The following is a 14750-nucleotide window of genomic DNA, read 5'->3' on the forward strand; positions in this document are numbered from 1 at the left end:
AGTTTCATATTATTATGGTCAGAGAAAATGCTTGATATGATTTCAATCTATTTGATCTAGAACTGAATTTTTTAAGATGCAAGATTTTTGAAAACTGAAGTTTGACTTATGTTCCTCTCTTTTTCCTCCTCTTCTTTTTAAAGTAGGCCCTTTAATATTTCTTTTAATGCTGGCTTGGTGGTAACAAACTCTTTTAGCTTTTTCTTGCCTGGGAAGGTCTTTATTTTTTTTTAATTTTAAATGATAGCCTTGTTGATAATGTAATCTTGGTTGTAAACCCTTGCTTTTTATTACTTTGAATATCTTATGCTTATCCCTTCTGACCTGACATGTTTCTGTTGAGTTTATGAGAGCTGCCTTTTAGGTAACTATCCTTTTCTTGCTGCTTTTAAACTTCCCTTTTTTCTTTAACCTTTGATGTTTTAATTATGATGTGTCTTTATGCAGGCCTCTGGGTTCTTCTTGTTTTTAATCCTGCACCTTCTGGATTTGTGTGTTGTTTTCCTTCACCAGGTTAGGGAATTTTTCAGTTATTATTTCTTCAAATAGGTTCCCTTTCTTGTTCTCTTTGCCTTCTGATACCCTTTGATGCAGATATTAGTACACTTCATGTAGTCCTAAAGGACACTTAATCAATCCTCATTAATTTTTTTTCTTATTGCTGCTCTATTTGGGTGTGTTCTGCTATATTGTCTTCCAAATTTCTGATTCGATTGCCTGCTTCATCTGACCTATGGTTTAGTCCTTCTCAATGTATTCTTCATTTCAGATATTATATTCTTTATTTCTGACTGGTCATATTTTTGTGGTTTCTATTTGGTTATTTTTTAAAGTTTCAGTCTTTTGGGTAAAGTACTTGTTTTGTTTATTGACTTTCTGAGTTCATTAAAGTGCTTATCTTTGTTTTCTTGTGTCTGCTTGAGTTTTTTCTGTACTGCAATCTTGAATTCTCTGATATTTATATCACATATTTCCACATCTTTAAGTTTATTTTGTGGATATTTTTAAATTTTCTTTCTGAGCTTCCTTGTTACGTGGGTTATTTTTGGTACTTGATGGGTTCATTCTCTGTCCAAGCATCTATGTCTGAATGGAACTTCTGTAATTGATTGTTAACAAGAACTTTTAAAATTATATTCCAAAAGGTGTGATGAATCACAAGTTTTTAGCTCTCCTGCCCTTCTCTGGCTTTTCAGATCTCTGTGAAGTGGTGGATAATGGCCTGTGTGCTCTGGAAGGTGACACCTTCCATGTGATCCATATGTTTCAATTTCAGAGGACCAACTGAGCAGAGGAACGTGGTGAGTGATGGTGTTCCAAATTCGTGAAATACCAGTGCTGTCCTCCACACTCAGACTCTGCTGGCAGTGCAACCTCAGTCTGTAGGGGTGGGGTGAGCTGGAAGAACCTTCTTTGTTGCTTTGCCCTCCAATAAATTGTGACCAGCAGACCTCCACAGCATTCCCCTGCACCTCCACTTGACCCAAGGATTAGCCACAGAGTGTGCCCTTCACTCAGATTAAAAGTGTTTCTGTAGTACAGTTCTCAGGTCTACAGATAAAGTGCTCTGCAATCTGACACAAAGGGTGAGGGGAGATGAGCTCTGGGAAGGTAAGGAAAGGCAGCCAGGCTCTGCTGCTTTGTTTCTCTGTCTGGAATGCTGATTGTCAGACTATTGTGGCCACACCTCCCTGCTTCATTCCTGCCCAGGTCATTGGGTTCAGCTTTTCAGATCTCTGGAGTGGTGAATAACGGCCTATGTGCTCTGCAAGGTGGTGCCCTCCATGTGATTCAGCTGTTTCAGTTTCAGGGGCAGTAACAAAAGCTGATACTGTCCATTTTTGCAGTAATGCTCACTAAATATATTTTGCTCTTCTTGGCTGAAGGGAGTGCCATCCACAACCTGATTCTCTCTTCTCTGAGCTGAGTTCTGCAGTGAGCTTTGAGCTGCAGGGCTGTGTATATGGCTCTTTTGAGCTCTTCTCCCTTCTCACCTCTTCAGTTCACTCCCACTTGCCCACTTTCAGATGTTTCGATGTGCAGATTTCTCAGATGTGTTAGTACATTAAACAGAGAATCCTTTGTTGAATTATAGCTTGTTGAAAATTGTTGAAAATTCAAGAGGAGAGACCAAAGGGAATCTCTCATGCTGTCATTTCTCTGATGTAACCAAAAATATTTAAATATCTCTCTTTTGTGGTGCATTCTATGGATTTATTATTTTTAAAAAGCTGTACAAAAATGTGTAAACAAACTAGTAGTTCATTGATACTTTAAAACAAAATAAATGATAAAAACAACATAAAAACTTTAAACAAACAAACAAAAAAAAACAGCTCAAAGACACCTTGGTTTTTCTGTCATCAATTGTCACAACTTTTACTAAAATTTAGATAGGAACAAGTTGTTTTGTTTTGTTTCCTAAAAATACACACAAACACTTTTATTTTCCAAGAACAAACACATATGAAGAAACAATAAAATGGAGATATTGTTTTATAATAGGGGAAATAGTATATTCAGAACATATGTTTGAGTTACTGAATTTCAGATAATAGCTACATTTTTTTGTAAGAAAATATAAGATTTTTTGTTGTTGTTACTATGGGCCAACTACTTGGTATATTGGAAGAGGTTATCTAAAAGACTTGACAGCTGGTTGACAGGAGACTCCACCTATGCATTCAGAAGCTGCTCATCCCCACCTCTGTCCTTGAAATATAAATTCTACTCACTATTTACACAGTGGAAATGTTTTTCAAACATGCAGCCTTGATAGAGCAATATGTTGTTAAAACCATCTGGATGGTATATATGACTAAATACAGTTAGGAATTTTATATAAACTTTAAAAATCATCAAGCAGGTATGGATATCTACTCATCTTGAGGCTACTGAAATCAAGCCTTGTGAGTAAGTTCCCTTATTTATTAATCCTGCCACTTACCTGTCTGAAATGGTCTGTCTCTTCCATCTCCTTTTACCCCTTGCATACAGGGGCCAGTTTGCCAGCCTAGAGTATTAAAACCTCAAAAATATTTTCAACATACTTCTAAAAACAAAGGTGCTGAAGCTTATTAATTAGACAACAGCTCAATTCATATTTCAAAGATTTGGGTAATTTGTCAGTCTCAGGGTGGTGAGCCCTAGTTAAGTTAGTGTTTAGAAGACCTGCAGTTTTAGAACACTAATTCTCATAGTGTAGTCCCTGACCCAGCATTTTGTTAGAAATGAATATTCTCAGATTTATCTCAATCTACTGATACAAAAACTCAAGCTTTCCAGATGATTCTCTGTTCTGTATATTGTGAACACCATTCTTTTAAAGGTTAGCACTAGTTTATAGTAAATGTTGAAGGGGCCAACTAATGCAAAACAGGTATTCCAATTTTACACTAATTTCATATACATTTTAAGAAATTTTATTAATTCACTTTAAATGATAAAACATTTTATTTAAATACTGCACTTCATCAATTATTTTACTACATATTTGAATGAAAAAGCATAAGAAAAGCACTTTAATAAACCTGCATTTTAGAGGAAAATGGCAGTTGGCAGGGACAGAGATGAGGGAGAGGGTGTGAGTGAGGGGGAGAATGGAGAGTGTGTGGTGTGTGTGTGAGTGAGTGAGGGACAGTCAGACCCTGCAAGAGTATCAGGGGCTGGCAGACCAGGCTCTTCTGGACAGGTAGATCCTATCACCTGCAGGCACTCCCTGGGCTACAGGGCTCTGACACAGAGCCCATGCTATTTTGAAGGGGAGAGCAGCCTGCTCTAGAAATGACATCACCATCACCCAGACTGGCCTTGGACACTGCCTGGGACCCTCCAGCCACACCAGCCAAAGTCCTGCTGCTTCAGCCGCAGACCTGCAGACGCTTGGAGTCCACTTCCAAGGGCGCACGGCTCCTGCAGAAATAAGTGAGACTTCCCCCTCCCCAATGCCAACCTCCAGACACCACAGTTGTGCCAAACCAACAGCAGACAGCAGACGCCCCCCAGGTGCCTCTGTGAGCCGCTGCTGAACACACACACATCCAACCAAGGGCGTATGGCCCCTGCGACAGAAACCTGGATTTCCCCCTTCCCGGCTGCCGGCCCACAGATGCTGTGGTCACATCGCTCCAGCACATGGGTTGACGGGGTAAGAGATGAACCAAACGACCTGCATGCGTGCATATGAGCATAACTAATGGACACAGACAGTAGGGGGATGAGGGCATGTGCTGGGAGGGGAGTGGCTGGGGAAAACCAATGGGGGAAAAAGGAGACTAATATAATACTTTAAACAATAAAGTAAATTTTAAAAAGTCTTGCATTTTATTTAGATTTATTTGTATTGTTTTTTACTTTTTTCTCCACTTTTATACTTGTGCTTCAGCTTAAATTGTTGATTTTTAAGAAAATTGCTTGAAGTATGCAGACAGTCATTATAATCTGTATATATTCACAAATGTTTATTTTCCTCAAAAATAAAATTGTGGTTGCTTTAAAGTAAGTAAATTATTACATTAACAAATTTATTTTCTTCTTTTTGAGAACTAATTTCACAAGATTGCAGAATCTATGGAATAAATTATGTATAGCAATGTTTAATTGTATGAGAGATAACAAATCATGGAATGTTCAGATTAGAATTCATGTTTTAGTCAGGGGTCGGCAAACTTTTTGACTCGAGGGCCACAATGGTTCTTAAACTGGACCGGAGGGCCGGAACAAAAGCATGGATGGAGTGTTTGTGTGAACTAATATAAATTCAAAGTAAAGGAGCGGAAGGGAGAGCAAGAGAACCCTCTGCTCTTTCGGCTCCGCGGGCCGGATAGAACAGCCGAACGGGCAGGATCCAGCCCGCGGACCCTAGTTTGCCCACGGCTGTTTAGGTAATGGTGGTCATTTACCCAATATAAGTCTGTAACAAATTAGATACTCTCAGTATAAAAACAGAAATAGAAGTTTTAGATTTTTGTATTTACATTATAGAGCCAAAGAATTACCAGTAGGAGAAATTTCATCAATTTAAGAAATGTAACAGAATGCTCAGCAAAAAGAAATCTTGATGCCAGGAAGTATTTTATAGATTTAGAATTGCAACTGGCTGTAGTATACAGGTCAAGGTTTAACCACCAACTTGGCAGGAGGGTTTGAGGAAGGGAGGAGGGAAAGTTTTGATATGTAAACTTTGCCGTTCTCTAGGATTTAAAGGATCCTACTTTGGGGGATTATAAACTACTCTCTGAGGGTGGGGAACACAGATTTGAGAAAAGATGCACACAGTTGGGTTCAGCTAACCAATAAGGTGGGTTCTAAAAGTGTCCTCACATGTCCCCATTATTAAACATTCAATAGCTTTAACCACTATATTCCCTGCCAAAGGCTCTCAAGAAACCTGGGTGGTTGTATGTGTGTGGGTGTCAGGGGGAGGCAGAGGAGAAGGGATTCTTTTCCAAACTGAGCCATGTCCTTGGTGTAATATTAAAGGATAATTTTTAAAAATAATCTGCTTTATGTTTAGCAGGCTGTTGAATACCTACTTTATAAAATGAAAAACTATAATTTTCCTGTAATCTATTCATTATTAAGATTTTTTATGTGTTGGGCCTTTTTTAACCCTTCTGGCTTATCATAAAATGTGTATTTGTTTCATACTAATTAATATAGAAAAACTCTAGTGTATAGGGCCCAACGAAACTTTAAAAATTGCAACATAATTTCACAAATATTAATTCATATATTTGCAGACACAATTCTTCAGGAATTTTAGAAAAAATATTCTTTCACCTATGTTGTCTTGAGGAATTTAATTTTTAGAATTTGTAAATTGAATTATTGTGTAATAATTATTAAGGAGACCTGAGGTAAATTGCTTAGTACTTTTTAAAGCTATTTTGCGAGACTACAAATAAAGAATATTTGTTTAAATATTGAGTCAAACTAATTTGGAGAGAAAACCCTAAATATTGATATTAAGTGATCAAAATATAAGAAGTCCTTAAAAAAGACTTTGCCAGTGGAAATATCACTTTAAAAACATATAAGCAATGAAAATTTAATTTTTCCAGAATATATTCAAAGCATAGGATACCTATAATATTTATTCATTTTCACAAGATGAATTTTAAATATCTAAATAGTTTCAATGATCTATATGGATTTTATGTTCTCAATCATGTAGAAATAATGAATACTTTTGGAATCCTATATAATAAAAGTCCAGCAACTGAACTACCAGAACGACTGGTTGACCTGTTGCTATGACGCACGCTGGTCCTGACAGACCCATTCAGGAGGCCCACCAGCTCTGCGGCAGCCACTCACTCCTTCAGTAGTCCTGCAGGTTCAATTTCCAGAGAATGGGCCAGGCACCCATGGACCAGCACTGCCTGCAGGATTCCAACAGTGCTGCCGGCCTCCTGGAACTCAGACTCGGGCACTGTGGCCATTTTCCCTCCCTAGATACTCCGCAAGGAAGAAAGGATATAAAAGTGGCTGCAGCGCCAAGGGTGACCAGCGGTGACTGCTTTGCCTGTGCTTCCTCCAGGTCACTCGAGCTGGCCCCCTCCCACCCCGCTCCAGATGAAGTGTAAGCACTGCACACGGAAGGAATGTAGTAAAAAAACAAAAACCAATGACCAAGAGAATGCCGCAGTTGACGTCTGGAGTCCAGCTCAGGAGAATGGAGAGAAGGGAGAATTCCATAAGTTGGCTGATGCCAAGGTATTTCTGAGTGACTGCCTGGTATGTGACAGTTGTGTGACTGCAGAGGGAGGAGTCCAAGTTTCTCAGCAGAATGCCAAGGACTTTTTTTGTGTCCTGAACCTTAATAAGAAATGTGATACCTCACAGCACAAGGTGCTGGCAGTGTCCGTGTGTCCTCAGTCTCTGCCTTATTTTGCTGCTAAATTCAGCCTCAGTGTCACTGATGCATCCAGAAGACTCTGCGGCTTCCTCAAAAGCATTGGGGTGCACTGTTTTTGACATGATGATAGCCACGGACCTCAGCATCCTGGAGAGTCAGAAGGAATTTGTGCGTCGGTACTGCCAGCTCCGTGAGGAAGAGCCCTGGCTACCCATGCTGACCTCCACCTGCCCCGGCTGGGTCCAATATGTGGAGCATGTGCTAGGTCACCCCAGCACCCCCACCTCTTCATGGCCAAGTCTCCCCAGCAGATCATGGGCTCTCTGGTGAAGGATTACTTCACCAGACGGCAGAACCTGTCCCCAGACAAGATTTTCCACGTCATTGTGGCCCCGTGTTATGACAGGAAACTGGAGGCCCTTTGAGAAGATGTTCCCACAGCTTTGCATAGTTCCCAGGTGCTGACTGCATGTTAACCTCAGGTGAAATTGTCCAGATAATGCTGTCCAGAATGTTGCTGCCATGGACACTGGAGATGTGAATGAGGAGAAGGTGAGACTCCACGAGGGTGCCAGCTCCGACGGGTACCTGGCGCACATCTTCAGGCACATGGCCAAGGAGCTGTTCAATGAGGGTGTGGGGGTGCTCACCTACCACACCCTGAGGAACAAAGACTTCCAGGAGGTCACCCTTGAAAGGGATAAGGAGGTTCTTCTGTGCTTTGTGGCTGCTTATGGCTTTTGGAGCATCCAGAAGTGGTCCTGAAACTGTAGAGGGGCAGGTTCCCCTGCCACTTCATGGAGGTGCTGGCCTGCGGATGGGGTGCTGCTGTGGCAGATGGAAGACATCTAAGCCGCCATTCCGGTGAGGCCCCAGAGACCAGTGCCATGTGCAGGAGCTGTACAAGGAGTGGTTGGGGAGGGAAGCGATTCCCCCCAGGCCCAGGTGGCCCTGCACACTGCCTAGCAGGGCCCAGGGCAGCCTGCCAGCAGCCAGGACATCAAGTGGCAAAGGTTCAGCAGACGCCCGGCCTGCAGGCCACCTGAGGAGGGGTGTCAGATGCGTGAAGGAAAGGCTTTGCTTCTCTGTCAGAATTCCCTGCTCCCCATCTGCCAGCTTCCCCCTCTGAGGGGCACTGTCGTCCTCACATGGGTGCAAATGGAATATTGTATCTCGAGAGGATTGCCCCAGAGTACGTATCCTTTTACCCGACGATGAAAACATCCCAAAGAACAGGAATGGAGACAGACTACTGTCCTTTAGGCTTAAAAAAAACCCAAAGTGTCCTGCGAAGAGCTGAGACTTGGTTCTGTCCATGCGCCTCAGAGAGATTGGATGAGGAAATGGCCCAGTTTGGCCCTGACTTTACCCACTTACATTACTCTTGAATGTGTCTTTGCCACAATGTGAATACACTGCCACCTTTTGGAATAGGGGCTCATATGAAAGTCTGCATTCCCAACTTTTCTTGAAAGGGATCTACGTTCTGCAGCTGTGGCCACCATCATGAGACCAGGTCCTATTGCTGGGAAAGGGGGTGCACTGGAGTAGAGTCCCCCTCCCCCCGAGCCCTTTTACATTCAGGGATTGAACTGAACTCACTTTGGGGGAGGCCTGGCAAGGGTGACAGGTGTCACAGACGGAAGGATGGAGAATGGAGAGGCGGACACCCTGCTCAGTCCCTCCCTGGGTGGGGTCAGGCAGATGAAAGCTGGCCGGCCCGCCCCACAATTGGGTGAGATAGCATTCTCTGTGTCTGCCTTTCACCCCGTGGGCCTGGTCACTCCCCTTGGCCCCCAGCAGCCCTCTGCGTTCCACAAGAGTGCACTCTGCCCTCACATGCTGCTCGCCCTAAGTGAGAAGGAAGAAATCATTTGGCCCACAGACAACTACACAGAAAGATATGCAGCCACCACAGAGCCCAGCACCCCATGCACGTTAGGGCCGTCTTGTGAAGTGAGGCCTGTGGCCGGCCTGGTGTTGGTTTCTAGAGCACTTGGATTTTGTTACCATGTGCGTGACATCTTCTTGAACCCCTCAGCCTGTTAGATTTCCCTCATTCATGTGTTATTGGACCTGTGCACCCATCTGGGTTGATAACTGGGACATTGTGTGAAATTGCCTATTTTTTTCTTTCAATCTATTTACAGTGGGGTTTCATCCTTTGTGGTAATGTAGAACCATTTCTGATTATGGAATAAACAGTTGAAATGTCAAAAAAAAAAAAAAAGCCACCAGGTGGCTCTCGACCAGCAGGAACACAGGAGGGATCCAGATCCCTGCTGGCAAGGGCAGTCTCACTGCCCACCCAGAGGGCGGATGGCATCCTGGCTCCCCCCAAGTCCCCTCAGGACCCCACCCATGCACGAATTCGTGCACCAGGCCTCTAGTAGGTATATAAATAAAAAGGTTTCTCTCTTCTCAAGAGTTAAGGAAAGAAAATAGAATTAACAAAATAAAATACAAATGTTGTTAATATTATTCATCAAAAGAAGAATTCCAGTTCATATTCTTTAGTCTGTAAGATGGGGGAGCTATTGCTTTACACAAAATACTGGTCAGTACTTTCACTCTGCACATTTTCCTTTGATTAAAACCATTTGTAGTAAATGATGACCTAGACCTTTATAAATGCCATTTTAACTGAGGTTTTGGTCTAATGAAATTGTGCTTTAAAGGGATTTCACTTCTTAGGATTATAAAACATTAGTTTATTAGTAATATATTTAAAGTGAGATATTGCTTATTTCTATAACATCAATACATATTGATTAATATTCCATTTTTAGACTAACACTTACTTGGCTTTATTTGAGAGTGTGTCTATCTGAATATCATGAAAATGATTTTCCTTAAAAATAAACACTCTGCTGTTGTTTAGTTCTGCTTCTCCTTAAAACCCTAATAGATCCAGCAAGTCTCTTAATCCTCCTTAAGGGTAAGAAGGAAGAAGAGGAGTGCATGTCAAACTTAACCTTGAGTGAATCCAAGTCAGAAACACAGAATTCCTTAAAATTTTAATCCTAAAATTTTCCCCTCTACAATGAGAAAAATATTGACATTACTTACATTACAACCAAGGATGTATTCAGAGAAGTGGGATCACTGGGATCATGGGTCAAATAACAGTTCCATTTTTAATTTTTTGAGAAAACTCTACACTGTTTTCCATAGTGGCTGTGCCAGCCTGTGTTCCCACTAAAGGAAATAAACCAGTCAGAGAAAGACAAATATCATATGATCTCACTTAATTATGGTATCAAAGATAAAATAAACTGACAAATAAAATAGAACTAGAGGCATGGAAACATGGAACAGACTGAAGAATCTCAGAAGAGGGTGGGCAGGAAAAGATTAACTGAGGAACTTAAATGTATATATGCATTTCCCATGGACACAGACAATAGGGTGGTGAAGGCCTGGGGTCAGGTGGGAACCTGGTGGAAAGGGAATATATGGGAGAAAAGGTGGGACATCTGTAATATTCTCAACAATAAACATTTTTTTAAAATATAACCTAAAATCTTTCTAAACTAGGTCTTTCTAACTGGTCATAAGCAGTTAATAACATTCTACATCTATATAGTAATAGATTTTTTGTTACAGAAAGAATTTTTATAATACTCCAGGGCCTGAACATTAGTTCCTGCTGTACATATGGGGAAACTTAGACCAAGAAAGCTCTTTGCAGTATGCAGTTAGTTATCTCCTGCCTTATCCTGGTATTGGTAGAAACCCCTGGAAGTGAGAAAAGTATATATTACCAGCCCAGTTCTTTAGATTAAAACCCTGTTTTGTAGGTTAAAAATCTGTGGTATGGAAAAGTTAGTTTCTAAAGTTACCCAGTTAATGATCAGTAATCACAGTGCTCTATGAATGTCAAATATTTTAGCTTTATTTAAAAATATAGGGAAAAATAAATACCTGCCTATGAAAGGTTCTTGAAGTTAATGTGTATGAAAATAGTTTGTAGTTATAAAATGTGATAAAAGTGTTAGTTCTTAGTCTCTTGCTGCCATGGTAAATGGCTGATCATCATCTATACCTTTATGTACAACTTGTTTATATATAACCAATTATAACCCTAAATACACAGGAAAAGAAAGTCCACTGACAGGTGCTTTCAAAGTAATATCACTATTTTTCCTTAATAGTCCATCTGAAATATCTAAGTAGTATCTACTTGGAATGGTGTATGTTGAAAGGGAATAAATGCTTTTTCATATTAACCATGATTTTTAAAACTTCATTAACAATTAATGCAGCCCTAGCTGGTTTGGCTCAGTAGATAGAGCATTGGCCTGCAGACTGAAGGGTATTGGGTTCGATTCCAGTCAAGGGCATATGCCCAGGTTGCTGGCTCAATCCCCAGTAGGGAGCGGCGGCATGCAGGAGGCAGCTAATCAATGATTCTTGCTCATCATTTATGTTTCTGTCTCTCTCTCCCTCTTCCTTCTTCTCTTAAATCAATAAAAAAATTAATGCAAAAGAAGGTACTGAAAATAATATGTGCTGATTTTAGGAATAATGTAACTAAATAAGTAATCCAAGCTAACTTGTAGGACCATCACCTCTAAAAATCAGTGTGTGTGTGTGTGTGTGTGTGTGTGTGTGTGTGTGTGATGAGAAAGAAACAATTTTAAAAGCCTAAGACACACAATATAGCATAGTGGTTATGATCCCAAGTGTAAGTTTTATTTACCGTGTCTGCCATACCTTATGACTTTGGGCAACCAGTTTAACTTCTCTGAGTTTCTTTATCTGTAAATTTTAGATGAAAATGCACAAAACACAGTTGATAGAAATATGCAATGAGATAATATTTGTAGAACACATAGAAAAGCTCCTGGCATAAAATAAGTGCATAATGTAAAAGTAAAATAATATCTTTTAAAAATATTAATATAATCCAAATGTTTATCATTTTGCTTTTTATTATTTTCATTTACTTATACTTTAGGAAAATTAGAAAGTTATTCTAAGTTTATAAATTATTTTTTAGTCAGATCTCTGATCCAACCAAAATATTACTTTATTACTAGTATATACTGAAACATGATTTTTATTCTTTTGTGAAAATATGCAAGTCAATACTACTATTTTCTTGAGGTCTTTACAAGCATTGGCTTCTGTTAAAGACTAGATTACCTTGCATTGTTGAATCACCAAGAAAATAATTTTAAAAGCCCAGATTTAGATATCTGGAATCTACTTTTCAGCAATCTTGAGAAAGAAAAACAAAGTTGGAGGAATAACAATACCAGATTTCAAGTTGTACTACAAAGCCACTGTATTCAAAACAACCTGGTACTGGCACAAGAATGCATATAGACCAATGGAACAGAATAGAGAACCCAAAAATCAACCCAAGTCATAATGCTCATTTAATATTTGACAAAGGAGGCAAGAGCATACAATGTAGTCAAGACAGTCTCTTCAATAAATGGTGTTGCAAAAATTGGACAGTTACATGCAAAAGAATTAAATTAGACCATGAACTTACACCATACACAAAAATAAACTCAAAATGGATAAAAAAAACTTAAATGTAAGACGTGAAACCATAAAAATCAGAAGAAATCATTGGCAGCAAAATCTCAGACATCTCTCATAGCAACATGTTTATAGATACATCTCCTAGGACAATGGAAATTAAGGATAAAATAAACAAATGGGACTACAGCAAAATAAAAAGCTTCTGCACAGCAAAAGAAACCATCAATAAAATAACAAGAGTGCTGACTCCATGAGAGAACATATTTGCCAATGATATATCTGATAAAGGGTTAACTTCCAAAATCTACAGGGAACTCACACAACTTAACAAAAGGAAGATAAACAACCCAACTGAAAAGTGGGCAAAACACCTCAATAGACACTTCTCCAAACTGGACATACAGAAGGCCAAAAGGCATATGAAAAAGTGCTCAAAGTCATTGATCATCCAAGAGATGCAAATCAAACCGACAATGAGCTACCACCTCACACCTGTCAGAATGGCTATCATCAACAAATCAACAAATGACAAGTGTTGGCGAGGATGTGGAGGAAAGGGAACTCTTGTGAACTGCTGGTGGGAATGCAGACTGGTGCAGCCACTGTGGAGAACAGTATGGAGTTTCCTCAAAAAATTAAAAATGGAACTCCCATTTGACCCAGTAATTCCACTTCTAGGAATATATCCCAAAAGCTCAGAACACCCATCAGAAAGGATATATGCACCCCTATGTTCATAGCAGCACAATTTACAATAGCTAAGATTTGGAAACAGCCTAAGTGCCCATCAGCAGATGAGTGGATTAAGAAACTATAGTACATCTATACAATGGTATACTATGCAGCTGTAAAAAAAGAAAGAACTCTTACCGTTTGCAACAGCATGGTTGTATCTGGAGAGCATTATGGTAAGCAAAATAAGCCAGTCAGGGAAAGATAAGTATCACATGGTCTCACTCATATGTGGAATCTAGTGAACAACGTAAACTGATGAACAAAAATAGATCCGGAGACATAGAAACATCAAACCTCAGAGGGAAGACAGGGGTGAGTGGATGGGGGCGCGGAGGGGGAAGAGATATCAACCAATGAACTCATACTATATGTATATATGCATAACCCAAGGACACAGACATTAGGTGGTGAAGGTGTGGGGGGAGAGGGGGTGGGAGTGGGCAAAGGGGAAAAAAAAGACATATGTAATATTTTCAACAATAAAGATTTATTTTAAAATAACAAAATACTACTTGAAGTTGGAAAATAAAAAAGGAATCTACTATTAGATAACCCAGACCAAGAATAATTTTGATGTCTGCTTTAAATCTCATCCCAGTTTACTATTTTATGGTGATTTGAGTTTAATCATGGAAGGAACTCTGCCATCCATTAATCTTATTCTAGGTAAATGTGTATACCTTTACTGTTATTTGTAACTAGAGGGCTCAGCGTGTGAAATCGCGCAAGACCCAGAGTTCCACCCGCCACTGCCTGGGGACCCATCAATGCACCTCCTGGTGACCAGTTGTTTGGTCGTTCCGGCATTACGGCCACTGGCTTTTTATAATATAAACTAGAGGCCTGGTGCACGAAATTCATGCACAGGGTGGTGTGTCCCTCAGTCCAGCCTGCACCCTCTCCAATCTGGGACCCCTCAAAGGATGTCCGACTGCCCGTTTAGGCCCGATCCCAGTAGGATCAGGCCTAAATGGGCAGTCGGACATCCCTCTCACAATCCAGGACTGCTGGCTCCCAACTGCTCGCCTGCCTGCCTTCCTGATTGCCCCTAACCGCTTCTGCCTGCCAGCCTGATCACCCCCTAACCACTCCCCTGCCAGTCTGATTGATGCCTAACTGCTCCCTTGCCAGCCTGTTTGCCCCTAACTGCCATCCCCTGCAGGCCTGGTCCCCCTGAACTGCCCTCCCCTGAAGGCCTGGTCCCCCCCAACTGCTCTCCCCTGCAGGCCTGGGTCCCCCCAACTGCCCTTCCCTGCAGGCCCAGTCGACCCCATCTTCCCTACTCTGCCGGCCTGGTCACCCCTAACTGCCCTCCCCTGCAGGCTTGATTGCCCACAACTGCCCTCCCCTGCTGGCTTGATTGCCCACAACTGCCCTCCCTTGCAGGCCTGGTCCCTCCCAACTGATCCCCCCTGCTGGCCATCTTGTGTGGCCATCTTGTGTCCACATGGGTACAGCCATCTTTGACCACATGGGGCCAGCCATCTTGTGTGTTGGAGTGATGGTCAATTTGCATATTACTCTTTTATTATATAGGCTAGAGGCCAGGTGCACGTATGGGGGCCAGCTGGTTTGCCCTGAAGGGTGTCCCGGATCAGGGTGGGGGTTCCCTTGGGGCATGGGGCGGCCTGGGTGAGGGGCCTGTGGTGGTTTGCAGGCT

At 41.2% G+C, this 14750-nt stretch overlaps 1 pseudogene across 1 annotated transcript; it reads left to right on the top strand.

Annotated features, from left to right (window-relative positions):
- Positions 1 to 6576: 6576 nt before the first annotated feature.
- On the top strand, positions 6577 to 7624 carry LOC308241137 (nuclear prelamin A recognition factor-like; annotated as a pseudogene). The gene has a single exon. The product of its transcript is annotated as a nuclear prelamin A recognition factor-like (transcript).
- Positions 7625 to 14750: the final 7126 nt, after the last annotated feature.

The sequence above is a fragment of the Plecotus auritus genome, assembly GCF_963455305.1.
Source record: "Plecotus auritus genome assembly, chromosome: 1".
Taxonomy (NCBI): Eukaryota; Metazoa; Chordata; class Mammalia; order Chiroptera; family Vespertilionidae; genus Plecotus; species Plecotus auritus.